The sequence below is a fragment of the Cyprinus carpio genome, chromosome A10 (assembly GCF_018340385.1).
Source record: "Cyprinus carpio isolate SPL01 chromosome A10, ASM1834038v1, whole genome shotgun sequence".
Taxonomy (NCBI): domain Eukaryota; kingdom Metazoa; phylum Chordata; class Actinopteri; order Cypriniformes; family Cyprinidae; genus Cyprinus; species Cyprinus carpio.
In genome coordinates this window covers 11069989-11097964 of record NC_056581.1, presented here as the reverse complement: position 1 = coordinate 11097964, position 27976 = coordinate 11069989, and the positions used below count along the sequence as shown (strand labels likewise).

Below are 27976 nucleotides of genomic sequence, written 5' to 3'. Positions count from 1 at the left end.
AAAACTACAAAATATATGCAATTTAGGTTACTCTGCAGACATCTTGGTAACATCCCCAGGCAGCTATTCAAGCAACAGACACACAAGTACAGCTCATTTCTACTTGAAAGGGGAATAGCTACAATCTTTAAAATTGCTTGATAAAGTTATTTCAAAAACATATTTCAAATCCCTCATCATAAATCATAAATTTAGCTTCTTCACCTCATATCATGCTAAAAAACTGTATTTTTCAGGCTGCCATATTGAGCAGTTCCAGCATTTCATAACATCTTGCTATCATTTCCAACTTTATTTAATCCTAATTATTGCTCTTGATGAAAAATACCATATTATAATATTACTATTAATCTTAATGTTATTAAATCTCAGACACATCTCTATGCACAAAATATTTAGACAATTAACACTTGAATAGATCACCAAATATTCTTCAATTAATAAATGGATTTATCATTTAAATAGCTTTACATTTTTATGGTGAGGAAACCCACTCAATCAAAATAGGATATAGCTCTGAAAACTTAATTTGTGTGTTACTGGAGTTCGAGAGGTCGATAGGAACTCCGAAGACAAAGATGCCTACTGAAGTACACGATTTCACTATCCGGACCCTGTTAGGGAGACAAACACTCAACAATAGCTTGTTGTTTAAACATGTAATTAAATTTAACAGTAAGTAAAGAAAGTGCAGAATAAATGGTGTAGATATGCATGGGAAAGCACAGAACAGAACAAAAAAGGATTTGAGGTCAGTGGGCAATGATTTAACAATGATAGCATATTCTATTAAGATAATATGCAAGGATTGTGAGTAACAAGCACTGGTTTACAATAAACCTATTGTCATACTTGGCATTGACACTACAATCATTGTTGCTACTTCATTTTTGTGTTTTTGTATTCATAATTAAATTCATATTTCACCTATTGGTTATTATTTTTTTTTTTTTTTTTTTTTTTTTCAAAGACTCAAGCTATGTTAAGTTAAGGCACTAAAATAAACAGGAAAATGGAAATAAATAAATACTAAATCTGAACTACAAGTCAAAAAAAAAACAGATCAAACCCAAATAGTAATATTGAAAAAAAGCACATAGCAAAATTTTTTTTTTTTTTTTTTAAATCAAATAAAACTGAAAATAGAAAAATAAAAGCACTATACTATAAGAATAAAAAAACACTATACTATAAGATATATATATTTGTCCATATAATGAAAGCCAATGGGGGCCAGTGTTATTTTGGACCGCAGTAACTCTGTAACATTTTAAATTTTACCTTCTTTTGTGTTCTGCAGATGAAAGTCATTACGTTTTGGAACAACATAAGAGTGCGTAAAAGATGACAGAATTTTTTCATTTTTGAGTGAACTATCCCTTAAAGCCATATCTGAATCCAACACTGCCATTACATTTCAGTCTGAGATGCCTCCATTTGGTTGATTTAAAGTCAGTATTCTGTATTCTCCTCTACCTATAATACCCCACAATTCAGCAATTCAGTGGTTGAAAGAAGAAAAATGGCATTTGACATTTGTTTAAAGAACGTCCAGTTCTATTTCTCCAAAGATTATCAGTGTAATCATTGCATTTGTCTCTAATGCTCGATTAAATTTTGTTCAAGATCATCAAATGAGATGTAGCGGTGCCTTGAAAGTTTTCTTCAGGAAGTAAGCTCATGCAGAAACAGTCAGTTGGCACTGACTGACAGGGTGGCAAAGCAGCTGCCTTCTTTTTCGGATACACCCATAGAAAAGTGACACACTAAGGAGGAACTAAATACAGTCATGGAAGAGTGGATAAGAAGGATTTACAGATGGTCTTTGAACACAAACATCCACACAGACACTCACTCACACAAACAAACACCACCAACCATATTCACGAACCAGCTGCAATCGCTGCTTTCAATCCAACATCAGTAGAAGAGAAGGCGGTAGACAACTGTGAGATAAAGGCGGGATAACATCGGTATCAGAACACAGCCTAACAGCACTCCCTCAGCCCTGACAACAGCTAGTGACAGGCAGACGGGACACAGAGAGGGAGACATATGCGCGATGGTGTATAACGCTGCTCTGACATCCTCTTAAATCTGCTCCGTGTTAGCGTCTGATTAGCAAAAACATGTCTATTTCAGGATGAGAATAATTCCCACTGATGAGACTCGGCTACCAGGCTCAAACACATGCAGACTTTGTCATAAGCAGCTCTCCAGCAAAGGCCTTTCAGGCAGCCATGGGTTGAAAGGGGTGTCTAGACTAATCCGCAGATTCTACATCTGAAATCATCAGCCATTTGCTGTACATTCGTTCCTGTTTGGGATTCAATGGAGTCTAGATTCTTTTAACGCAGGGATGTAACTTCCTGACGAGACATATCTCTGAAGCCTGTGCCTATCTTTACAAAGCAGCTTTTGATGCAGCCTTTTTGCACCCCGGCTTGTTCCTCTTTCACAAATGAGCGTTTTATTGTTGAATCCACACAAGATACTTCCCTGAAGCTATATGGTTTCTTTCCTCTGAGTTGAACTTCAGTATGCTCAAAAATATTCTTCCGTCAATTAGCTGCTTGCTAATGGACGTTTTTCTGTGCTGCGACACTCGGCACAAAAAACGCTACTGTGCCGGGGTCTCATAACATGTTATTTGTTAAAGATGGCCAAAAGTGCACAGAAACCTCGTTCCAATGAACACATTTAGCTCTTTCGACTGCCTAACAGGTGCATACAATCAAGCACACCGGCATGCAATCTCCTTACGCAAACATTTACTGTAGAATAGCATCTTTTTCTATTCCAGCATGATAAGCCTTTGTCATCAAAGCAAGAACCATATAGAAACACAAGGTCTGCAGCAGCTGAAATAGAAGAATTTATGAATGCATAGCTTGTGACATTTACAAATCTTTATAAATCCATTATATTATAAATATTTTTGTATTATAACATTTTACTATTATAAAGATATTCTTGACATGTCTATTCGTATCCTAATCGCATCCTAACAATATACAAAAAATGCAATGGGCAGATAAACGCACAGTGGCAAGTAGTTTTGTATACAACATACCATTTAAAAAAATCTATACATACTTTTCAAAAGTTTGAGGTCAGTGTCAATTTATTATTATTTTTTTTAATATTAATCCTTTTATTCAGCAAGAATGTGTTAAATAAATTAATTTCAAGTAAACATTCAAGTAGACATTTATTTCAAGTAAATGATGTTGTTTCAAATTTTCTATCAAAGTATCCTGAAATGCATCCCAGTTTCCATGAAAATATTAATCAGCACAAATGCTGCCAACACGCCTAACATCTCACTGATGCTTGCATCTGAACAGGAGCAAATCCCAGCACATGTTTCTAACATCCAGAAGAAAGCCTTCAAAAAAGAGTGAAAGCTGTTAAAGGGGGAATTCACCACTGGCAAGATGGGTTCTTAATAAAACTTGGCTGTATGCAGTAGAAATGAGGAAAGAAAATAAAATTAAATCAGCACTACATGACTAGAAAATCATGTGGCATTCCCTTAACGAAAAAGGTAGGAAAGCTTTAACACCCATTTCTGACTGTCGATACTGTCAAATATAATATCTGACTGGCAATCTGACTCTGGAGCAGTAAAAAGTCAGCCAGATGACGCAAAAGGACTTTTGCTGACAAACAAATGGGGATAATATTGATTACATAACATGGTGGTTTAAATCTAATCTTTTAAAGTACAATGCTTGTGCAAAACACAGAAGGGTTATTTTATTGTTTAACCAGAAACAATTTCAAAAGTCTGTGGTATGACACCAAAGGACTATTGCTGTTAAATAAATTGGGATATCTTGGTGTAGGAAACAAAGAAAAAAAGTACACGTTGTTTATTTACATATACTACTGACGTTGTAACAATACACAGTTTGTTAAACTTACCCTTTAAAGGAATATTTCACCCAAAATTGAAAATCTGCTGAAAATTTACTCAGCCTAGTGAATGGGTGCCATCAAGAATGATAGAGCAAACAGCTGATAAAAACATCACAATAATACACAATACTAAAGTCTATTAATTAACATCTTGTGGAATGAAAAGCTGTTTGTTTGTAACCACTAACATATTTGAAAATTTCACTTAGAACTATTTGGACTGTTTTCACGTAAACAGTACTTGATCGATGCATATTTCTCACCTGATTCAGGCGAGACATCTTTTTCACTGGAGAAAGTGAAAGTGAAAAAAAAAAGTGAAAGTGACGTGACATACAGCCAAGTATGGTGACCCATACTCAGAATTTGTGCTCTGCATTTAACCCATCCAAAGTGCACACACACAGCAGTGAACACACACACACCGTGAACACACACCCAGAGCAGTGAGCAACCATTTATGCTGCGGTGCCCGGGGAGCAGTTGGGGGTACGGTGCCTTGCTCAAGGGCACCTCAGTCGTGGTATTGCCGGACACGAGATTCGAACCAAAATGTATAAAAGATTAATATTTTAGCCAGAGGCAACGTTTCTTACAGCACCCATTCACGGCAGAGGATCCGTTACTGAGCAAGTGATGTGATTGTAAATATCTCCAAATCTGTTCCAAACAAACTCATCTACATTGGATGGCCTGAAGGTGAATACATTTTCATCGAATTTTCATTTTTGGGTGAACTATCCCTTTAAGAAAGACCAAATACATATTAATGCCATATTAAACAAACATATATGGGTGAAGTGTACAGATCTCAACACACTTTTGGCCATGAAGTTCATCTACAACTGGTCCACATACAGTGATGTGACATACAGACTAGTATGGTGACCCATACTCGGAATTCGTGCTCTGTATTTAACCCATCTAAAGTGCACACACACAGCAGTAAAAACACACCCGGAGCAGTGGGCAGCCATTTATACTGCAGCACCCAGGGAGCAATGTGGGGTTTGGTGCCTTGCTCAAGGGCACCTCAGTCGTGGTATTAATGGTGGAGAGAGTGCTGTACATTCACTCCCCCCACCTACAATTCCTGCCGGCCCGAGACTTGAATTCGCAACCTTTGGATTACAAATCCGACTCTCTAACCATTAGGCCACGACTTCCCCATTCCTAGTTAGAGAGTGCAGCTAGAAACAATCACACTAAACTAAAGATAACTGATGAAACAGAGAAAGTGCATGACTGAATTCATTTGTCATAGGAAACACTGCAATCACAAACATACTTTCAATAAGGCAGAAGCTTTAATGCAGTCTATAACTTAAGAGCTGACACAGTAATGAAGGAATACAACACAATATAGTATGTTTTCTGCAATAATCGTTTGTTTACACATTTATAGATAGATGTTCCCTTTCCTGTTCACAAAATAATTTGGAAACCATGTTAAGAAAATGCTACACAAGAGTGCTGTAAGTTAAAGCGGTTAAATCGGAAAGCTTTGTCAAAATTTTGATGGCAAAACAATTATTACCGTCCAGCTGTAGGAAAGTTTTTTTTGCTGTAGTGTGGCTGCCAAAGTGGAAATGCCAAGTCAGGACTGAACAGATTTCTCCATAAAATGAGCAGTTTGGCAACCAATTATCCCTTTCATCACAGTATGAGAACAGTGAGAGACAGTTGCTGTTATATACGGCCTTTTAAATGGGGAAAAAAAGCTTAATGGAAAACCAAACCATGTTGCTATATCTTTCCTGGGCTGCACCCACTTCCGTGCTTAAATATTAACATTTTAAAGCATCCTTATGATATAAGATCATAAAAAATAAAGTGCACTATACTGGCTCTAGAGCAGCGATCAAAATACCCTCACAGAGCAGCAAGAAGGTAAAGTTCTGAGAAAAAAAAAAGTTTAAAAACTAAAAATGATATATTTTTAAACTAATTATAATCCAGACACACACATACACAAGTTGGGTTTCCATGTTATATGGGGACATACCATAATGTTTTTTCTACTGTACAAACTGTATTTACTATCACTCTATCCCAACCCTACTCCTAAACCTACTTTTCACACAAAACTACAGGCAATTTTAGATTTCCAAAAGAAAACTTCATTCTGTTTGATTTATAAGCCTGTTTCCTCATGGGGACCAAAACATTTCCCCACAAGGTCAAGGTTTATAGATATTGCCTTCTTTGTGTGTGTGTGTGTGTGTGTGTGTGTGTGTGTGTGTGTGTGTATGTATGTCGGTGTGTGTGTGTGAATACCACCTTACCTGTTTTTTTTTTTGTTGTTGTTTTTTTTTTTTGTAATGCACAGTGTGTGTATAAGTGTTTTTTTTTTTGTTGTTGTTTTGTTTTTTACAAATGCATAAATGTAAATTATAAAGTCCCAATTCAGTACAATCTATTATGATCAATGCAACTGCCTTCCACCATAATTTTTTAAAATAATTTTCTCCAACTTGAAATTTTCTTTCAACCCAAACTACAATGCACTACAATGTATATCTGCACTGATCATTTAATTCTGTAAATGTCAAAACAAAAAAACATGACTTAAAAGCAGCATTGTTTTCTGACAGAGCAAGCCCTTCCTAACCATGTTGCTGTTCTTTGTTGTTATGTACACTGGCATGCATTGCCTCATACCACTCCAACGATAACATTACATTAAAAACCTTCAACAAAATCAAGCTAAATTAAACTGCTACTAACTATAGTGTGCTGCACAGCCAAGAAATATTGAAACGGAGAACTCAAAACCCCAGAAAAAGAGCGAACTGACTGTTAATGACTGTCAGAAGAGCTTGCCAGCTCAGAGCGGATTCTGCTAACCAGAGCTGATTGTCATTCAGCTTGAGTTCTGAGGGAAGCTGTGTTAAGAAATAACTCTGCCCCATCTGTGATCCAGCTCTTCTTCTGTGAGACCCATTAAAGCTGAGAGTTAAGTAGAGGTATCTGAGCTCATCTGCACTCAGATACCTGCATCGCTGCGCTCCACTGCTCAGTGGGGGTGATAGCGTTACGGCTGACCGAACGCCAGCACTCGCCAAAGGGGTCGATGATAGGATGTGTTTACAGATCTGTGTCAGGTCACCAAGTCACAGTGGGTCACCTACTTTCTGATGCTCATGCATCTTCTCAAAGCCTAGGCTCCACAACCAGGGTGAGTGTCTGGAGACTCAACCCAAACAGAGAGAAATACTGGGAAAGGTTTAATTCCACCCAACTATTGGCAAATGTTAATTTAGAATTTAAGCCTGATGTAAAGCTCAAAGTAATTGTAGGGGATCAAACCATAGCACCATTTTATTTTTTAATTTTGCTGTTCTAGCAGTCATATATGCCTTTGCAAAACAATAATAATAATAATAATAATAATAGAATAAAGCCAAATATTGATTATATAACATGGTAGTTTCAGTGAACTAATATTTCAAAGTACAATACTTGTGTAAAACACAGAGGAGTTCTTTTCTTTTTAACCAGAAACAATGTGCAAGGCTAAAAGATTACTTTAATAAAGACTTTCCACAATAAAAAGTGGACTATACATTGCTTTTTTTGTACCTTCACCATCTCAATCTGACATGAATCACCAGGGGAGGACCAAAACAGAAGCTAAAGACAAATCATAAATGTGGAGCCACAAGCAGAAATCGAAAAAGATGAGTAAAGTATTGACATCTTTTCAGGGTTATAAGACAAACCTCAATAACAGCCCAAATGCTTTTTCAAATATCTTTTCAGAAAACCAATGTCACTCAAAAAGATGAGTGATTTTTTGGAGTCTTTTAAGTGTTATCAAGCGAGAAACTCTTTTTTTTTTTTGTTGCACATGAATATGAAACAACTCTATTCAGGGGCCATATTCACAAAAGATATTCTTAAGACAAAAAAAAAAAAATTCTTAGAATAAATAAAATAAAATAAAAAAAAACCTTATGATGTTCTCTGAGAAAATTGTGACATCATTTGATTCATGTTATTCCTAATATGTGTGGCTCATTATCTTTCTTCTGTGGAAGACAAAAGAAAATTTTCTGAAGAATTAAAAAAAAAATGTTCATGGCCATCGACTTCCATTATGTACAATGAGACATTTCTACAAACAAACAAATAAATAAATAAACAGTTTTGGGTGAACTACAGATGGAATTTCCTATCAAGGCTCTCTATAAGCCCACAAGAATGATAAGTCTTCAAGTATAAATAAAATGTTGTAGTAGTAGAGGTATCATGTATGTATGTATTAAATGTAGCTAGTATTACAAAATTGAAAATTTTATATAAACAACACCCCAAGAAATGTATTAAACATCTCATCTATGTAAGACAACAGTGAGAATATTTTACTGTCAAAAATTTTATTTATGATTAAGACATTTTTTCAAGAATTTAAATTCTTAACTATTTTTTTTTTTTAAATGTAAAACTGTTTTCCTTTTTTATTTTTGCTTTTCTTGAGAAGTGTTCAGTTTATACAGAAATAAAGGTAAGAAGTCCTAAAGAAGTATTTTCAGGAATTTAAATAAAAAGGTTAGAAAAAAAATTTAAGATAAGATTAATTTTATTCCTTCAGATATTAATTGAATCCAACCCCAAAAGAGTCTACGATCTTCACGTCAGAGCAAATGAGTACATTTTTATAAGGCTATTATTCTAATCTCTAAACTCTATTCTAATCTCTTTTTTATTCTATTTTTCTAACGGTACTACTTGGGCTTGGAGAACCCTGATCATATCTCTACAAAATAAAACCAAGTGCAGAACAGCTTAATTCACTTAACCATACTACTTATTATAGTCCCTGATCCTTGAGTATAAACCAGAATATAAACCTCTTGTTTTGATAAACCTCTTCATTAGCCTGCTATATCTAAGCACAGTTATATCTGTGGGTCTAAAACAGCATCAAAAAGAGGTCTATAAATATTGTGTAAATATAAATCAGTGTATGGTTTTCATCTCTAAAAGGCTTTAAATTTTAAATGTAAAATGAACAAAATTGACAATGGAACAGGCATTCAAGCAAACAGTGATTTGAACCATACACTGCATTATCTCTGCTAGCCTGTGATTTGAAAGGCAGTACGTGGAGCAGCACTGATGGATCTGAAAGGAGTCTAATAATTGGGAGCCAGAGTCAGATGTGAGAAGATAAACTAAGAAAGGAAATGTCTGTGCTGCCGTCGGGTCAGAGTTCCTACCCGGTGAAAGAGGGAGCCTGGCCCTCCAATCGGGTGCTGCGATCGGGAAACATTGATTTATGTGTTGCTATCAAGTGATGCTGGGATGGCCATCCCTCTTTTCATCTGTTCCAGAGGTTTGGTTTTCCTGCACAAAGAGCAAACAAACACAAAAAAACACCCAGCCACCCTGCCAGATCTGCAGGCGCTGGGGGAGGTAATCCCTTTGTGTGGCTTTCAAACAGAGCTGTAGATTCAGGCTCTCATCCATTCTAGGTGATTGGTAATTTAACTTGCTTTCGGGCCCCGCAGACGGAAGAGTTTGCCAAGTGTCATAGGGGTTTCTTATCCGTATTGAGTTTCCTGGTTGGGATTAGTGTAATGGGGAAGCTTACGGCAAGTGTCCGCAGTCGTTTCTGGGATCAAACTTGATTTAATTGCTTTGCCTTCTGTTTTTTGTTTGTTTTGTTTTTTCATCTGAAAGCCGAGACCAACAGCTTGAGTGGTATGAGTGGTTTCATCCTTCTAAGTATTCACCACTACTACTCAACTCTAAACCTCACTCATTTGACAAGGAAGTTTACCACTATACATAGAAGAAAAAAAAACATTAAAGTCAGTGTTAAATTAAAATTGAGTTTATTTATGTTTATAATGCATGCTACTGGTCTCATTGTAAATCACTGATCATCATTACTCTAAGTAAATAAATAAGTGAATACATAAATATCTTCATAATTTACGTAAGCAGCAGGCTAAATCACACAAGCATTTCATTTTGAGAAAAGAATTAATCATTTATGTTTCTCAATTTATTTTTGGCTTCCTTTAAATTATTTCCTAATTCAGAATATGATCAAATATTGCGCATGTGGACATTTTCAGGGAAGCTGGATATTTGAAAATTTTTTAACTCATATACTCAAACGACCAACATTACTTGAATAAAAATTATCTGTGAATCTCATTCAGCAAAATGAAGTCACTAAAAAATCCGATCTTCCCAACAAAGCCATGCTATACACACCAACACAGTGACTGTGAATGTGATATTCATTTTATACAACAAAATCAATAAACAACAACATTCAGTTAATGTTGAACAACTCTATCCCAAAATGAACATTTTGTCATTAATCATTTACCCCTATGTCGTTCCAAACCCGTAAAAGTCTTAGGGAACACAATTTAAAATATTTTGGATGAAAACAGGGAGGCTTGAGACTGTCCCATAGACTGCCAAATAAATAACAGTGTCAAGCTCAGAATTGCCAAAATGGTGCTACGCTGATTTGGAGAGACACAGAGGAGAGGAATTGTTGGATAAAGTTGTTATTTTTGTTTTCTTCGTGTACAAAAAGTATTCTCGTAGCTTCATAATGTTAGGGTTGAATCACTGATGGCAGATGGACTATTCAGACAATGCTTTTCATACTTTCCTGGACCTTTTCACTGTTATTTATTTGGCAGTCTATGGGACAGTCTCAAGCCTCCCTGTTTTCATCCAAAATATCTTAAATTGTGTTCCGAAGACAAACAAAGCTTTAACGGGTTTGGAACGACATGGGGGTAAGTGAACAATGACAAAATTTTCATTTTGGGATGGAGTATCCCTTTACATTTCCTTTGCTAAAAAATAAATATTTCCAAACAAAGCCAAAGAAGGAGTGCCTTTTCAGTGTCACCAAGCCATACACACTGCATGGTGGGTCTTCCAGAATGAATCAATGTATATGAAGGAATTGGTTGAGTAAATGATTCAATGAGGATTGAATATTTAAGGACACTATAAGTACACATAACTTGTTTCATTCCTGAATTAATTATTTAATGAATCAGTTGAGTGACTGATTCAGTGATTCACTCACAAAATACAGCCCTTGTTTTATTCCTGAATGAATCTGTGTTTTTGAACATGAAATCGGTTCAACAAAATGTTAATTTGTTTTATATATTTTTTTTTAATACAGTTGCTTGTCACCACCAACTGGCTTAACAATGTAACTTGCAATAGAAAATTAGGTAAAAGTAACATGGCTTGAAAGGAATTTATATTGTTCTTAAGGAACAAGAAGTGAACAATCAGTCAAAATGTGATTTAAATAAAATTAAAGTGATTTGAGGGCTTCCAGCTATGGCTAATCAAGCCATGTGGTCGGAAATATGGTAGATTAAAAATGCATTGAATAGAATGTAAGTGCATTCATTGGATTGTACAATTATGCTAATATGGAAATAACAGCTGCTGATTTAATAATTCATGGCCTATGCCCCTTCAGGGAGACAGAGACACAAGATCAAGTGAAGGCACATATGACAAGAAGAAGATGGAACTCTATGTGGAGCGAAAATGAAAGAAATGGCCAGGGCATTTACCTGAGTGCAGAACGTTGTCTGTTGATTAAAAAAAAAAAAAAATTCTGAAAATTATCTGAATTTAATTTCACCCCTAAATACCCAGTAAGGATGACGACATGCATAATAAAGACCAGCTAATTCTTAGATTACCTCATTTGGCTGATGCTTTTCAACAAGATCGTCACAGGTTGCACATTTAGACTGTTGAAAAATCTCATATACTGTACTATTTGTGCAGGGATGGACAGTATTTCAGATACATATATTTAAAATACATATTTGAAATACAAAAAACTATTTGTTACTATAAATGTATAAGTATAAATGTTACTTTATTTGCGGGGCGGGCCAAATAATTTCATAAAAGGTTGGAAAAAAACCTGAGCCGTGCATCACTAGTGTACATGTAATACTCATGGGAGTTGTAGTTTCAGATGCCTTTTAAAAACACTACAATTATTCAACCCGCCAAAGTGGCTAGTTGGAGTCACTGTGTTACCCGCCATGAGCAAAATCCACCCGCATTTGGGGGGTTGGCGGGTGTTAATGTCAAGCCCTGTACACAACCCACACAAAAGAATCGAATCGTGTAAAACCCGGTAAATTTGAGATTATGATTTGTGACATTAGAACAAAACATACTGTATGAATAACATATGTATAACACTAAATTGAACAACAATAATAATTGAACAATAGTGATTATTGATTACAATACTGATACAAACATTGATGAATGGTACACCACAAAAACAAATCTTTAGCTTTTGGTTTTTGGTAGTACTAATTTGGATAAACTTTATGTACAACAAAATAAACTTTACCTGAAATAAATATAAAAAAGTTTATACAGTATATTTGATATTTGAAGTAGTTATACATTTTAAAAAAGTAGTTTTAACAGCTCAAACTGAAGATTTTAAAGTCATATCTGTCGGTCGGACGGATGGTCGGACAGACAGACAGACAGATAGATCGCTCATTCTTAGCATGTTGCTAGCACGTTTAGCATGTTTCTAGCATGTTTTTAACATGTTTAGCATGTCGCTAGCATGTTTACACATTGTTAGCATTATATTTGCTAACATTATTGTTAGCATTTCATTTCTTGGTAAAGAAATAAAAGCTAAAACTGACACTTAATAAAAATAAATAAATATATATATAAAAAGGATATAAAGCTAATACTAAAATTACACTTATTCATTCTCATGCAAACTAATGCTCATATCAACAGGTTATTGAGCTGAAAAAATTAAGTGCAATTTACTATCATTAGCTCGCCAAAATTGTTTAAGGACACTTCCAAGCAAGTACTCAGAATGTGTGCACTTTAAGTGTGACCTTTTTTGTCAAGATCACTAGTGTTTGAAAGGTACACAGCCTATGCTCCAAATCCAGCCCCTCCCCTTCACCACTACTGCATTCCTGCAGGACAGATCTCACCTTGAAAGGTGCCCAGCCTCAAGACCCCAAATTTAAAGCTACAAAATAACTATTTTCTCTAAAGCAGAAACTTTTAATCTGTAGCTTAAGCGAGGATTGACAGGAAACTTGCATGCTTGCTCACTGCCACACATCAGAGAAGACGAAAAAGGTTACGGGGGGAAAAAAAACCTTTTAGCAACAGCTTCGTTCAAATGAACACAGAGCCGAGAATACGCATATTTTTGTGTTCTTAGCTGAGCTAAACACTTTATGACACCTATGACAAATGAAATGCTAGTATGCTGAGACCAGCAGAAATGTCAAGCTGAAAGAAATCTGTCCCAAACGCTCGGAACAGTTACCACCCATGGAGTTCTTACATCAGGTCCATTTTCAGATGATTTACAATCCATGGTTTCTGGAAAAAACATTGTGCTGCATATTGACAGCTTTATGGCTTTGTGTTTTGTGGCTCCAAGGCTATTGTTTGTTTTCTTCCTGTCTACCTTTCCTTCTTTAACCTCTAAAGTTTCCATTACTGTACTAATGTCTCTCAAACAAACCTTACTGAGCACTCTCCTCTCCATGTGTTTTTACAAAGTATCTCATGCTAGCTGTGATGCTCCGGGATCAGGTATCGTCCTGTCACTACTAATCTCAGACACCATTTAACAAAAACCTAAAGTGAGCCAGGAACAGCTGGTGTTTTAAGAGGCTTTGTGAATATGGGCCATTGTTATTACAGAAAAACTAGAAATCAGCGAGGGTTGGGTTAAGCTGCCTGCTGGCTGGCGGCAGGCCAGTGGTGAGAGTAGTAAGGAACTGCAAGGTGGTGTAAGATAGCCAAGGTGGGAGAGAACTAAACAGACAGTAGGGGGTTAGACAGTTGACTGTGTCTCTGTAGGGGGGGTTCAAATGTTTGGAGTGAACCGCAAATTGCAACAAGTGAGATGGGCCGTGTCGGTGAGATGGTTTTGATGGGTTTCTCAAGTACAGTTTTCTTTTGAAATTTCTATTCATCAAAGAATTCAAAAGAAAAATGATTAAAAATTTACAAAATTATTAAGCAGCAAACATTTTTATTTTATTTTTTTTTCTGTGAGATATGTTTCTTGAGCATCAAATCAACATATTAGAATGATTTCTGAAGAATCATGTAACACTTAAGACTGGAGTAACTAATCACTAATCACTAAACACAGAATATAATAATTAAAAAAAAAAACAATTGTAATTTATCCATCTGCAAACTTACAACCATGAAGCAAAATTAAACATGTAAATATGTAAAAATATTTTTTACATCCTCCCTGGCCCCTAACAGCCTCTTAGACCACAGTTTGAACATTTCTGAACAGAAGTTTTTTTTTTTTTTTTTTTAGTTAAAAAAGGGATGAGCGTTTAAATGTGTCCAACCCAGACTTCCTGTTAGACAATAAACCAATATCCATTTTGAGACATTATGGAAATACTGTTTCTCCAACTCCCAAACTATTCCTAGAAAAATACCAACGGACTGTTAAAAACATCACGTCCTCTCAGAATGACCTAAAGTCTCAGATAAAAGACTAAGTGCAGCACTGACCTGAGCAAAACAACATCTAGCAATTATGAATCTACTCAATAGCTCACTAAGTGATAGAAGAAGCCAGCCGTATTGAACAGAAGTCTGGTAAATCTCGCCAGCAGCATCCCGCTCGGCCCACAAACTTAGATTCGCAGTCTTCTGTTCAGTCTGTTGGCCTTTAATTAACTATTGATTGGCATGGCGTTTTGAGAAACCTCCACTAATAAAACTATAGCCACTGCAGGTCAGAGTGGTGTTCAAACTTTTATGACAAAATGAAGCTGGCAAATAAAAGGATGCTGACCTTGTGTTGAACAGATTTATCCATCCACATATATAAGAATAGCATGTTTTCACGTATGTAGACTTTTTGAAAGGGGAAATCTGGTGCAAAAGGTTCTATGCTGTAGTACAAAGTTTATTTTATCTCTCAGCTAAAGAGAGCAGCTGCAAAGGAAGTGTACAGTAGGTCTAGGGTACATCAACATGGTGTGGTGCCTCGATTGGCATCAAATGAACAGCCCACTGGTTCCTGTTTTGGAGCCAATATTTACCCAAGGATTAATCCTCTTTAAAAAATTCAGCGTTGGCAAGATGGCAGCTTTGAAGACTGCTAGGCCCTTCAGAGGGATTACCTGCCTTACTGACAGGATATTTCACTGACATAGCAGTTACCCTTACCGCAGTATGATTGCAGTATTATGTCAATTTAGGCAGTAAAACACACTGTTTGTGTAGTACAAAGATTTAGCATTGCACAATTCTGCACAGTACTGTACTGTAATTATATACTTAAGTACTTAAAGGGGTAGTTCACTTTCAAATGAATTGTCATTATTTAGTCATCCTTGATAATATCTCAGTCTTCCTTACATATAGCTATGATGTAGATTCAGAAGACTTTTATATGAGGACACAAACTTCATGATAACCAGAGCTGTTTTGAAAGATCACTTCAAGAAATTTCCACCATTTTGTTTGAGAAAAACTGAAATTGCAAAACTGAAACTCAAAGATCTTAAGAAATTATGACATAAATATTACTATTGTACACTAAAATGTACTTCTCACAGTGATAGTAATAATATTTAAGGGATATCATACAACCAAGATATTTTTCATCCATGTTTTAATTTATACAGTTCTGTTGTACAGTATCTTATTTGACCAAAAAAAAAAAATTCAATGTTTTGTTGTAAATTAATGATTATATTTTAATGATTACAATTTAAAACATTAAATTGTTCAAGTTTTAATAATTTGTTTCATTTGACACCATTTTTGATTATAAATTTTTATTAAATCATAAAACACAAAATCCAGGAAAAAATCAAATGGTAAATTAATATTGTGATAAATACTGACATTGTATGATATGGAGAAAAAAAAGATTGTGATAATATTTTGGGCATATCGCCCAGACTAGTACTGCATAATTTCACAAAAATGTGAAGCAGCAAAAAAAGACAAGAAATGTTTATGGAGCACCAAATCAGCATATTAGAATGATTTCTGAAAGATCACGTGACACTGAATACTGGCGTAATGGCTGCTGAGAATTCAGCTTTGCCATCACAGGAATAAATTAAATTTTAATATGTAGAAAACAGTTATTTGAAATTGTAATAATTTTTCACGATATTGCTTTTTCAGTATTTTTGACCAAATAGATCTAGCCTTGGTGAGCATGAGAGACTTCTTTCAAAAACATAAAAAGAGTTAATTGTTACAGAATCATAAACACAAGCAGACATGCAGTACGGCTATATTTTAGTAATGTATAACTGCAGCTGTTGGCATAGCAACGGTTACAGTTTTTTTAGTGTTGCTGTTGTACTGCGTCCAGTTCTCTACACTTGTACAATTCAATAACTGCTGTTATTTCTGCATGGATCATGATGGACATTCAAGGGCTGATGGGAGATCTACTGCTGGAAATGATGAAAGGAAAAAAAAAATCACCTCTGATGCTCGAGGAAACTGCGGCTATTATCACCAGTCTAGTATAGGGATATTAAAAACACCCACATGTGCTGTCTAATAAGACTTTAATGGGCCTATTAAACATTGCACAGTATGTTTTTAAATGATGCTTTATTTAAATCTACATCTTTGATGAGTTAATTAATTGGAGATGACTTGTAAACATGTAAAAAAAATATGTGAGTCTCAGATATTCACATCATTTGGATTACCTAACTTTTCAAATATTCACTCTATTAGGTCCTTTGGAATCTAGCAATTCAATATCTTTACTTTAATGAATTCCTGATTGGACTGGGAGCACTAATAAATTACTTTATTTTAACTTTAATAAATGCTATTCAGAGATCAAAAGGGAATACTAAGAGAGAAAAATGCAATCAGTATCCAACATGTTGCAAAACAACTGTGCAGTTAGATCTGAATCCTGCTGGATAGCTGTCTGAGTTGGCATGGGAAATTTGGGACAGATCCATATGAATATATTCAGCGAATATGGACACAGTCATTTCATTATGCAGATGTCACCGGGGGACGTTCGTTCTGTGATGTGTACTTGAAAATATTAATTTCTCGTCACTTACGCAACAGCCAAACTTTCTCCCCTTTTCCTCCAATTAGCCTCATGTTCTGTGCCAGCAGTTAACAAGTGCAATGCTGCGATGTCATTGAATCCGAGGGCATTAGCTCAATTAAGCGCTTTAAAGTCTGCCAGAATATAATATTAGCTATTTTTGGAGAGATTGTTAGAAATTCTGCAAGTCCAAAAATGAAAGAATATGACATATATTCCAAATTAAGTCTGAATTAAGTCCAGCAGATAGATAGTGGGACAACTAAGACATTGGCACTGGAAATGAAACCCTTTTATGATATCAAATAGAAGTGACCTCTTCAGCAGAAGATTATTGCCCATAGGGAAATCTATTGCCTCTTGGGTAAAACAGCACTGTAAAGCTCTAAAAACAAAAACAGACAAAAAAAAATAAATGAATTGCTTGTGTGATCTATCAAATTAAGTGTGCACTTTGTTGGAATGGAGTAATTTTCCTGTAGAAAAGGGGAAGTCGTGGCTTAGTGGTTAGAGAGTTTGACTCCATACTTGGCTGTATGTCACATCACTTTCACTTTTCACTTTCAAAATTTCAGTGAACAAAAACTCTATAAAACACAACTCCACAAACCATTGTAAAGACTGTAAGTCTATCCCTCACAGTCTTGTTTTTATCTGCATTAAATTCAATATCGCGTCTAACCTGACTAAAATCTATTGAGATAAATGAGAATTCTATCAGATAGATTTTTCCAGGTATAATATACTTCTTTGGCATTACTGATAAGACTGAAAGACATTTTAATCAGCGGATCACCTTACACACCTTTTTATAAACACTTTTAGTATAGTAAAATATAGTATACATAAAATATAGAACCATATAATCTTGAAGAAACCTTTGCTGTTTGAGAGTTTAAGGTTCTTAATATCTTTTTTTTTTAAATATAAATTTTAACTTGTAAATGTGAGAGTTGGGTTTATGCATAAATATCCCCATGCAAACATAGTGGGGTAAAAACATCATATTAACATAAAATAAATAAATGATACAATATAATGTACTATTATTAAAAGGTTCTTTATATAAACATTAATGATCTCTATAGCACTTTCAAAGCATGGAACTTTGTAAAAAGAGTTTTATTTAGCACAAAAAAGGTTCCGCTATTGTTAAAAGCTGAAGAACCCAATCTGGTACAGTTTAGGACCATTTTTCTTAACAGTGTATCAGGGCCATTTTGTACCAAGAAGTCTCAGTACAGCAATTAGCATTCTTAGCAAAGTTTGTAACTTCAGCTGTCAGATCTTAACTCTACTGAAAGAACCTGCTTGTCACTAAATTAGCATCACATTCTACTTATGGCAGCCGCTGTGTGCTTTTTCTGAAGGTTTTTTTCGAATTAGACATTTAAGTAGAAGACTTTCCTGGAGTTGGTTCTTTTTTTTTTTTTTGTTCTAAGATGCACTTAAAAGCACTTCAGTCAATGCGACACCGCTGAACGTGTGGCGAGTGTTTTAATGCAGGGAGGCCAACACACAGCTGTGAGCAGCTCTCTCTCTCTCGCTCTCATATCACAGCTCGACTCTCTTCTAAACGCAGATGCTTTAAATAGTGACAGCAGAGAGACAGAGAAAAGCCTTATCCTTGCAAAGGACCTCACACTAAACCATCAGTCATTTGCAAGGCATAAAACGCAAATTAACGCATTATAGCCTTGCTACCATCAGTGCACTTTTGTATTAGCGGTTAATTATTCTTTAATTGTTCACTGCAGCAATAATTACCCTTCTGAAAAACAGCTTAAACTAGTCTAAGCTGGTCTTTCAGATTGGTCGAGTTGATCTGTGGGCAGGTTAAGTGGGGGTTTAGGCATTTCTTAGCTGGTCAGGCTGAGTGATAAACCAGTTGAGCACCTGTTTGGCCAGGTTGGAAGACCAGCTAAGACCAGAAAACCATTTAAGCAGTGTTTTTCTTTTGTTTAGAGTATTTGTGTAGAATTTTCTCTTACTAAACCAAACACTTTCAAAACTATTTCATGCTGCTAGTAAGTACACTGGCTCTATTTCAGGTACTTTATTCTCAGACTAAAGCTAGTTACTGTTTGCTAAATTGTACAAAATGCTCTTAACACAGTATTCTGAGACTTTTTGGCCTCACATTACAGTCAAAAGCTTAAAAGCAACAGCTTAACAAGCATTAAAAAACACTCAATTTCTGTCGCCACCAGCCTGCTAAGAATTGCAGGATTTTAATATTCCAGTTTTCAGTTGCTTAAAGTTGTCCAGCACCCAACGGGTTAAAAATGTCATCCATGTTTTTTGTTTACAGGGTTAATTACAACATCAACCATTGCGATAGGCTGTCAAGCTCCAAAAAGAAGCCATATGACTTGTGCACTATATTCCACACGTCTAAGTCAAACAGACCTAAATTTAAGTTTTTATTCACTTTTAACTTGCAATGTATACTACTGTTAAAAAGTATGAGTATAAATATCGGTAATTTATTTATTTATTTATTTTTATTTAATTTTTAAAAAGAAATTAATACAGTTATTTAGCAATGGTGCATTAAAATATGGTACTAAAAAATATTTCAGTTTCAAATAAATGACATTCTTTTGAACTTTATATTCATGGAAAAAAAAAATCTGATTAAAAAATGTTAAACTGTTTTCAACATTGATAACACTCGTACATTATAATAATATATAATAATACATTTTAAAATATATTAAAATAGAAATCAGTTGAAACTGTAATAATATTTCACAATATTACTGCTTTTACTGTTTTTTTGATCAAATAAATTCAGCCTTGGTAAGAGACTTTTTCAAAAAACATTAAAGAAATCTTCTGAATGGTGCTGCTTCGCTCTCAAATAAAACATGGCCCTATAACACGTCATTGATTCTCATGTTCCGTGACTTGTGATCAAACTTCACTGTCATCAGACCTGACAGAACACAACTAAATCCACCATATTTGTGTCAGTAAATGATAATGTTTCATTTTTCGGATAACTATTGCTTTAGCATTTTATATACACACTTCACTATGAATGATTGGCAGGCAGGTGGGAGCAGCAACAATAGCACACAGAGTTTATTACAATCTACGAAAAAAGGAAATTTGTCAGAATGCTGTAATAACTTATAACCACAGGGGATCATATCCGATTCAAACACATTCTGCATTTGATTTTGCACTTGCTAAATAAGCATGATTTGTGAACACCTGCAGACATAAGATCCTTTCCTTCACAGCTCAGGGTTCACAAGCTGAGAATTGCAAGCAAAATCCAAAAAAACACCCATAAATCGCCGAAAAGGAAACAGGTTTGTTTCTCATATGCACAACAGGATGAACCGACAAAACATCTCTTTATTTCTATTTTTTCCCCAATCTGTAAATTATAAATGTGACATGGGTGCTTGGAACGTTTCGCTTGAAACTAAATGACGAAATGGAGTCATCACAAACACTCTTTGGAAATAAAAATATGTCTTTTTTGCTGAGTTTTCAACAGAGAAGAGGATCTGTTTTGGTTCTCTTTTCATAAAAAGCTTCCGCGTGTTGCCGGGGAGAATTCAGAGTCCCCAGAGGTGACAAACAGCCCTTATTACTGCCAATCTACGCCTACCTGTGCCTCAAAGGATGTCAGGATCCAACCTGCCAGCCCTTTGCTCATGATACCGAGAAGATCAAACATGACGTGTTTAAAAGAAGGGGAGGAAACAGGAAGTTGGTCTGCAGTGTGTGAAGGAGTCTGGAGATTTCCACACACAGGGAAATGTTCAGCTCTGATACGAATGACTCTGTTGTCTGGGAGACACATCTTACGTTTAAACAAAAACATTACATCACTGTCCGTCACTGATAGTGCATGTCTGAATGAATTTAGGGACAATGTTAATTTACATTTTATTGACATAAATGATGCCATCTTCCGATAACCATGCTTTTTTTATAGACTGATTATTCTATGAAATGGGTGTCTTTTCCATTAAAAATAAAAATGCTGATTGTTTTAAGTATATTAAGTACATTCTATTAAAACAAATAATGCTTAGTGTTGATAGATTGCCATGTAAAGATAAATTAATACATTAATATTGGAATTAATTTGACATTTCAAATCTAATGACACTACAAGATGCATCTTAAAAATACATATATATTTTTCTACATTTCTGTATTTCTGTATAAACGTCAAATCACTTGGTATCTATACAAAATAATGTAAAATTAACAGGGTTGACATTTTAAGATCAACCATTAATGATACACATAAGATAAAAGCAATGCAAAAGTGGAGGCTTTAGCTTAAAAAAAGGTCACTTCTTTAAGATTTATGCAATACTTTGTTGCTTGAAAGGAGAAATGTGGGTTTATGCAGAAATTGGGAAAGCATTAATTTTATTATTTATTATTATTAGAGAGGTTTTCATCATTAAAGTAATATTAAAACATGTACATGAGGAACAAAATAGGCACCTGTTTTGTAGAATGACCCAGATGGGAGCTAGTTTGTCTGTCTCTATCTTTCGTCTCTCTTGAACTCTTCATCCTTTTTTCTCTCTGCCCCTTTTTCTCAGAGCAAAGTGAACCTCTGAAAAATTAATTTGCATGGTGCCGCAGTTTGGTGCAGCTATGTTAATTCTGTAGAGGTGGGCTAAAGTGTCTCACGCCTGGAGGGTGCACCTGCAGCTGAGCCGACTGCAGGTGTTGGATAAAGCATCAAGACAATCTCAGAACCCCCTTGTTATTAAAGCCCAAGAGGAAAAATGCAAGCACTGAAGTAAAAAGCTCGTGACATTTTGGTAATTAGCCTCTTGACATAATTCAAAAGGAAAGCATTATCTGCTAATATGCTTATGACAGAGGTGAAAACCCTGAAAGAGTGGGTTCCCATTCATTAATGACTGAGTTAAATATATCAATGACATCACTCAGAGTCAATTAACAAAGCTTCTGAGGTTCATTCAAACATGCCATTCTTCGCTTTAGAAAAACATACAGAAATTCAAATAAAGTCACTATTGTACAACAGATATTGTGATTTTCTCTGTATCTCTCAAGTCAATAATGAGCTTGAATGCCGATGATGTTCTCGATTGCTAACTTCACAGAAGATACAGTCTCTGCTGCTCCGTTTCAAGCGAATGAATTATCATTCCAGCCGAATGCATTTTAATCACCGAACAGATCTGATCAACCTAATTACATTTAACATCCAGCTACAGTATTTCCAAGAGACATTTGCACTAATGTATGAAAAGTATGCAAGTGGCTCTGTAGATCCATTTGAATAATGTTCCCCATGTCTAAAACTAGCTTACATATGTCCAGCTTAAAAGCAACATTTATATGCTAATTTGGGCTCATTTGCTTTTAAGACTATCTCAAGCAATTTCTGCAACTTGTCTATGGTAGCCTGCGAGATAACTTTACCGTATGTCAGTCAGCTAAATTCACAACAGCAATGCCCAATATAATCACTGAAAACCAAATTCTTAAGTTTACAAGGCATGAAAACACATGATGATCAACCATCATAACAGATGTCACGACATCGGTTAGTTGGCCAACCCAGAAGCTAACCTAATTAGCACTAATGATTTGTGTATAAAGTCATATTTTTGTTTTGTTCTAAAACATAAATTACACACAGTTACCTCAAATGAACCACTGTTTGCATTAAAAAGGAAATTGTTAATAGTTTACTAACAACATTTGTCATAGCCCTTTTTTTAATGGCTTCCACTTAAAGAACATAGTGATTTTAAAAATCACTTTTCAGGTATAAATGTGTGTTATTTTGTCGGCCATTACGTTTCCAAGTATTATTAAACCCGTTTTTTTTTTTTTTTTTTTTTTTTTTGAAAAAGTGAGATTTATTCATGTTTAGAGATGCTGAAACAAGTGGCAATTAGAACGATGTTTCATGTTTTCATGGCTTTGATAATGCGCTTCCACACGTGGGCTGTGTTTGAAAACGAAATGATAGGAAATAATAATCCACATTGAAGTTACTGAGTGAGATAATGCAGTTTATCTCTAGCACATGCAATTGCACAGGTCATTCGATAGTGTATTCTGTGTTGCCCACAGTAAATAATAGCTCTTGTATGCACCACTTGCTGGCCCCTCAGAGCCACTTTTCTGACATAATTATGTAATCATGCTCATCTTGCCTGCTGAAAGCCTGAGATGGATCTGACAATTGGAGGCATTCATGCTTTTGACAACCGCACCATAATCACCCATCTGATTCTTTCCCAGCTCCTCTGTTTCGATAAACATCAATCCCAGCAATACAGCCATGACAAATAATCAGGGACTTTCATCAGATCAAAATGCAGCACAATGCCACAACACAATAATGTTGTTGTTGTTTTTTTTTAGTCTAAAAACTGATTCTGAATCTAATCTATTAAACATTTAGGATTAATGGTTGCAAAATGGAACTAATTAATTCATAAAAAGATCTATATTGCAATTTCTTTGAAGCATGAAATTCAGGGTCCATTGAATTTAATAGATGTAAATGGATTATAATTTGCAGTAATCCATTATCAAGTGATTACCTTTTTTCTTCAACAATTTGCAGCGAGCCACATTGTTTCTCAGTAAGTTTTCTCTGTGCTCGAGTGAAATCGCAATCAATTGTAGTCGGAACAATCAAAAGATTTCAAACCAGAATAACACCTTCACTTTTGCTCCAAGTGCTCCAATGTTTCTAGATGGAGGTTAACAGTAATGAACTCTCAGATGAGATTTTGCTTCTACGTTCTGACACAAAAAGAAGTCAGTTTCTTGGACACAGATTAAGTGTCCAAATAGCAATGTTAAATTGCATTTGTCATTGATGGCTCTTCATTGAAAATTATTTATAGTCTTGGACTGGGCTTAAATTGTGCCATTGAAATCAGTCCAATAGGTAATACAGAGTAGCAGTCAAGAGTATCTATCATGTCATATCTAGATATTTTTAACTATCTAAAGGATGATAAAATATACTTAGGTGAAGGCTTTGTAAACAAAACAGAGGAAGATCACCAGCAGTGCTCAACAATAAAGAGAGAGAGAGAGAGAGAGAGAGAGAGAGAGAGAGAGAGAGAGAGAGAGAGAGAGAGAGAGAGAGATTAAACACAAGAGATTAAACTCAGAAAATCTGCATGAACATTTCTTTTCTTGTCTACTGCCCACCTTTGACAAATATTTGAATAAAATCAATTGTTCTACCTTAACAACTACAAGGTTTCCCTACCATGCCAAGAGTCGATGTAACAATCAATCCAATTTTTAAAGAAACACATAAATACAAAAACATAGACCTCTTTCTGTATGAAGCCCCCTAGTATCTGTTTTGTCCTTATCAAAGGGAAGTAAAAAGGTCCTATATGAGAAAAATGAGAAAACACATCAGAGGTGCAGATTACTATTCCACAGGTGTGAATACCAAAGAGTGAGACTCACATAAAAGAGAAATCTTCACAAACAAATAAATAATAAATATAATAAAATAAAATAAAAAATACAGGCACTTTCTAGACAGTTACAGATCAAAATTTCTTATCTCAAACATAATTTCCAACTGAAATAAGTTATTCTACAATGAATTAAAGCAAAAATTGAATGTCTAAATCATTCATTCAAGCACTCATTTTCTGATGTCATAAATATAAAATGGTGTGTGTTTTCACATTAATCAGGGAATGTTTGTAAGACTCCAGCAGTTTGACACAATGTAAGCCTACAACACAATTAGCCTAGCAACAAGACAAATACTGCAACAACATTATAGTAATAATATAGTAATATTAGCCTACAAAGTACGCTGATGTGATTTTCAATATAATCAGTAACTGGCCTGATATCCATAGACGAATGAAACAGACAGACAGAGAGACAGACAAACAGATAGACAGACAGACAGACAGACAGACAGACAGATAGACAGATAGACAGATAGATAGATAGACAGATAGATAGATAGACAGATAGATAGATAGATAGATTTCATATTAATAGGAAAAACCCCATCTAGCTAAACCCCATCAAGTATTAAAACTGCAGGATATAAATTATAAATGCTGCAAATCTTGGTTTGAAAATGGAGCTGGACTTGCAAAGGCCAGACAGATAATTAGTCTTCCATTCGTTATGCCTGGAGGACAGATAAGGGGTCCTTTTGTATTGTCCCATATTGCACTTAAGTTGTTCCAACTAACCAAAGGAAAAAAATTCCAGCTAAATTATATCCAGTAGGTTCATCTTTCTCTCAGTGATAAAGCTACTACAGTTTTTGCACAAACAAATGCTGAATACATGTTTTCCTTCTTCAATAATGAAAAAGTCTCAGGTCTCAGAGACAGGTGAACCTCAAGTAAACATACTGAACATATTGAGCACAGTGACATGATTTCTAACCGATCTAATCAGTCATATTTCCGCAGTTGTATTCGTTGACTTATGACTTTGTCATTTTGTGCGTGTGCTGCAGATGATAGATGAGTATAGCTAAACGTATTTTCAGCCCTGTGGTCTACTCCACTCATTGAAAATGAAGTCTATTTTGAACGCCCGCACATTTGCAGCTGTGGTTGGACATGAAACGGCCAAAACCGATTGAGTGCTGAATTGTACTGACAGTTGAAAGAAAAAAATCTGGCTCTAGTGAAGAATCTCGATCACACAATATCTGACACGTCTTAGGCACACATCACGCCTTTCTCAGTTCAAAGTGGACCCTGGTGTTCAAATCTTTTTCAACAACCATGAAAAGACTCCTTGGTGTCTTTACTTGTATGAATATGTCCATGCCTGTTCATATGATATACAGCTGATTTTTCATTTGTGATTTAATCAAAAGAAGTTAAGTTACCAGATAGGCCTACTAAATCAAACTGTCATTAACCAAGGGGAAGCGCTGTTTCTTTAGTTTAAGCTCAAATAGGTGACCCGAGAAAGGTGTTTCCAGAGATTGGCTGCATCCAAAAACTTAGGCAGCTGACTTGCTGCCTCGCTGCCGTATGAGGCAATGACATTGCAGGCAGCGTTTTTGCACGAAGGCACCTCATGAAACAGATTTTGGACAGGTTTCTGAGGCAGAGTAATGGTTTAATGATCTACAGAAAAATATAGAGACATTTGGTGATAAATAAGTGAATTTTTTTTACTACAATATTAATTTCTCGCTAGAAATGACATCAAAAGGGGAAAGCGTTGATCAAAAATGTACATTTACACATAAACTGACCACTGACCGCAACTTTCAGACGCCATTGTTATTTTTTATCTTAACTATCACAGAATAGAATGCACAGCATTGTGGGATATCAAAGGCAGCGAAGGATACATCTATGCTGCCTTCAAAAATCAGCCAGAGGAAGGCATCTCAGGAGACAGGAACTGAAGCTAACATTGAATTCAGACTCTCCTACATTGAAAAAAAAAAAAAAAAAAAAAAAAAGCCTCTGGTCTCCTTTTCCACGTACTGCCAAAGCGGAAGCGTTAGCATTAGCCGTTAGGCTTTTCTGGCTAAAGGTTGCAGGCTTGCCTTCTAGTGGCTTTGGTCTTTCTTGTTCCCACTCAATGGCTGGCTCAAGATCCGCCAGAACTCTTCGACTTCTTCTACTAGGTAAATGCCACGTGTCCGATGCTTTAAAGAGCCATAGGCCATAAAAGAAATAAACTCTGGGATAATGTACAGGATACGGTCACTATCGCAAAATAAATTTTGAAACCTGGACTACACATCACGTGACTATAATAGACACACACACACACACACACACACACAGTACTTACTGTACATACATACAAACATATACACATATATATATATATATATATATATATATATATATATATATATATATATATATATATATATATATATATATATATATATAACTAATAAATTAATAAACAAACAATAATAATAGATGTGTCAAATTATAAGTGGTGAGATTTAAATGAAAAATAGAATGATTTCTTATATATACAATCAAAAACCCACTAAAGTATGCAAAGGTTGTTTTTTAATATAATCAATACCTGCTCTGCTCTCCAAGGATGATGGTGAATTTTAGAAGAGAATGTTTCTAAACTAACATTTGCAATATATAGCTATATTATATATAAAAAAAAAAAAAAACAGACCTTAAAACATTTACTAATTACAAATGTACTGCCAGATGGTGTAGTTGCGTCATCTACCAGCAGGGGCCACATGCTAACTAGTTAAACCTTGACCCATTGATGCCACATAATATTTCACATCCAGGCCAAACATGTGGCTTCAGCTGTCAAACTGATCTATTAATAATAATACACTTAGAAAAGTTGTATCTGTGATTAAGATTAAGCTAAATCATAGTTGGAGTTCTCAGCTCCACGCTCATATGGTTTGTTAATTGGTTTCCGAGGTCTTGTAAAGTCTAATTATATTCAATTGACATTTTCTTACCTGGAGGGTCCTGAAAGGTCCTTCATCAGTTTCTGTAAATGAATATTAAGAATTAGTCTTCATTAGAAACAAAAAACAGACAGCTCTTATGATCATTAAACACAGTTAATGAATGTTAATGCCCTAAACATAAGGAGACCTTGAAGTCTTTCCCCTCAGGCCATTCATTTAGGAGGGTCAGGAAGTTATTCATAATGAAACAGCTGCAACAAATGGAAAAGACGAAGACAAAAGATGAATATTTAACTATTATTTCTAATACAAGCTGTTTTTTCTCTTTCTTAAAAGAAAGCAATACTGTGATTGAAAATGAATGCTCCCTGTAAGACCACTTTGTTCTTATTGGGCAACCTCTTAATTTTGGATTAAAACATAAGACAGAGTCAACATTATGACAACACACTACAGTATGCTCTCATCATTAAAGATTTCTGAAATTTCTGAAATTTCCTGACATTATGTGAAAGGCATATTATATTAGTCAA

The 27976-nt window shown here is 35.2% G+C and overlaps 1 long non-coding RNA gene across 1 annotated transcript; it reads right to left on the bottom strand.

The window, feature by feature from the left end:
• Positions 1-351: 351 nt before the first annotated feature.
• LOC122146446 lies at positions 352-27695 on the bottom strand. Its single transcript, XR_006161000.1, has 3 exons — positions 27631-27695; positions 27492-27523; positions 352-614 (listed from the first exon to the last, which is right to left on the bottom strand). It is a non-coding gene; the product is annotated as an uncharacterized LOC122146446 (long non-coding RNA).
• Between the last annotated feature and the right edge of the window lie 281 nt (positions 27696-27976).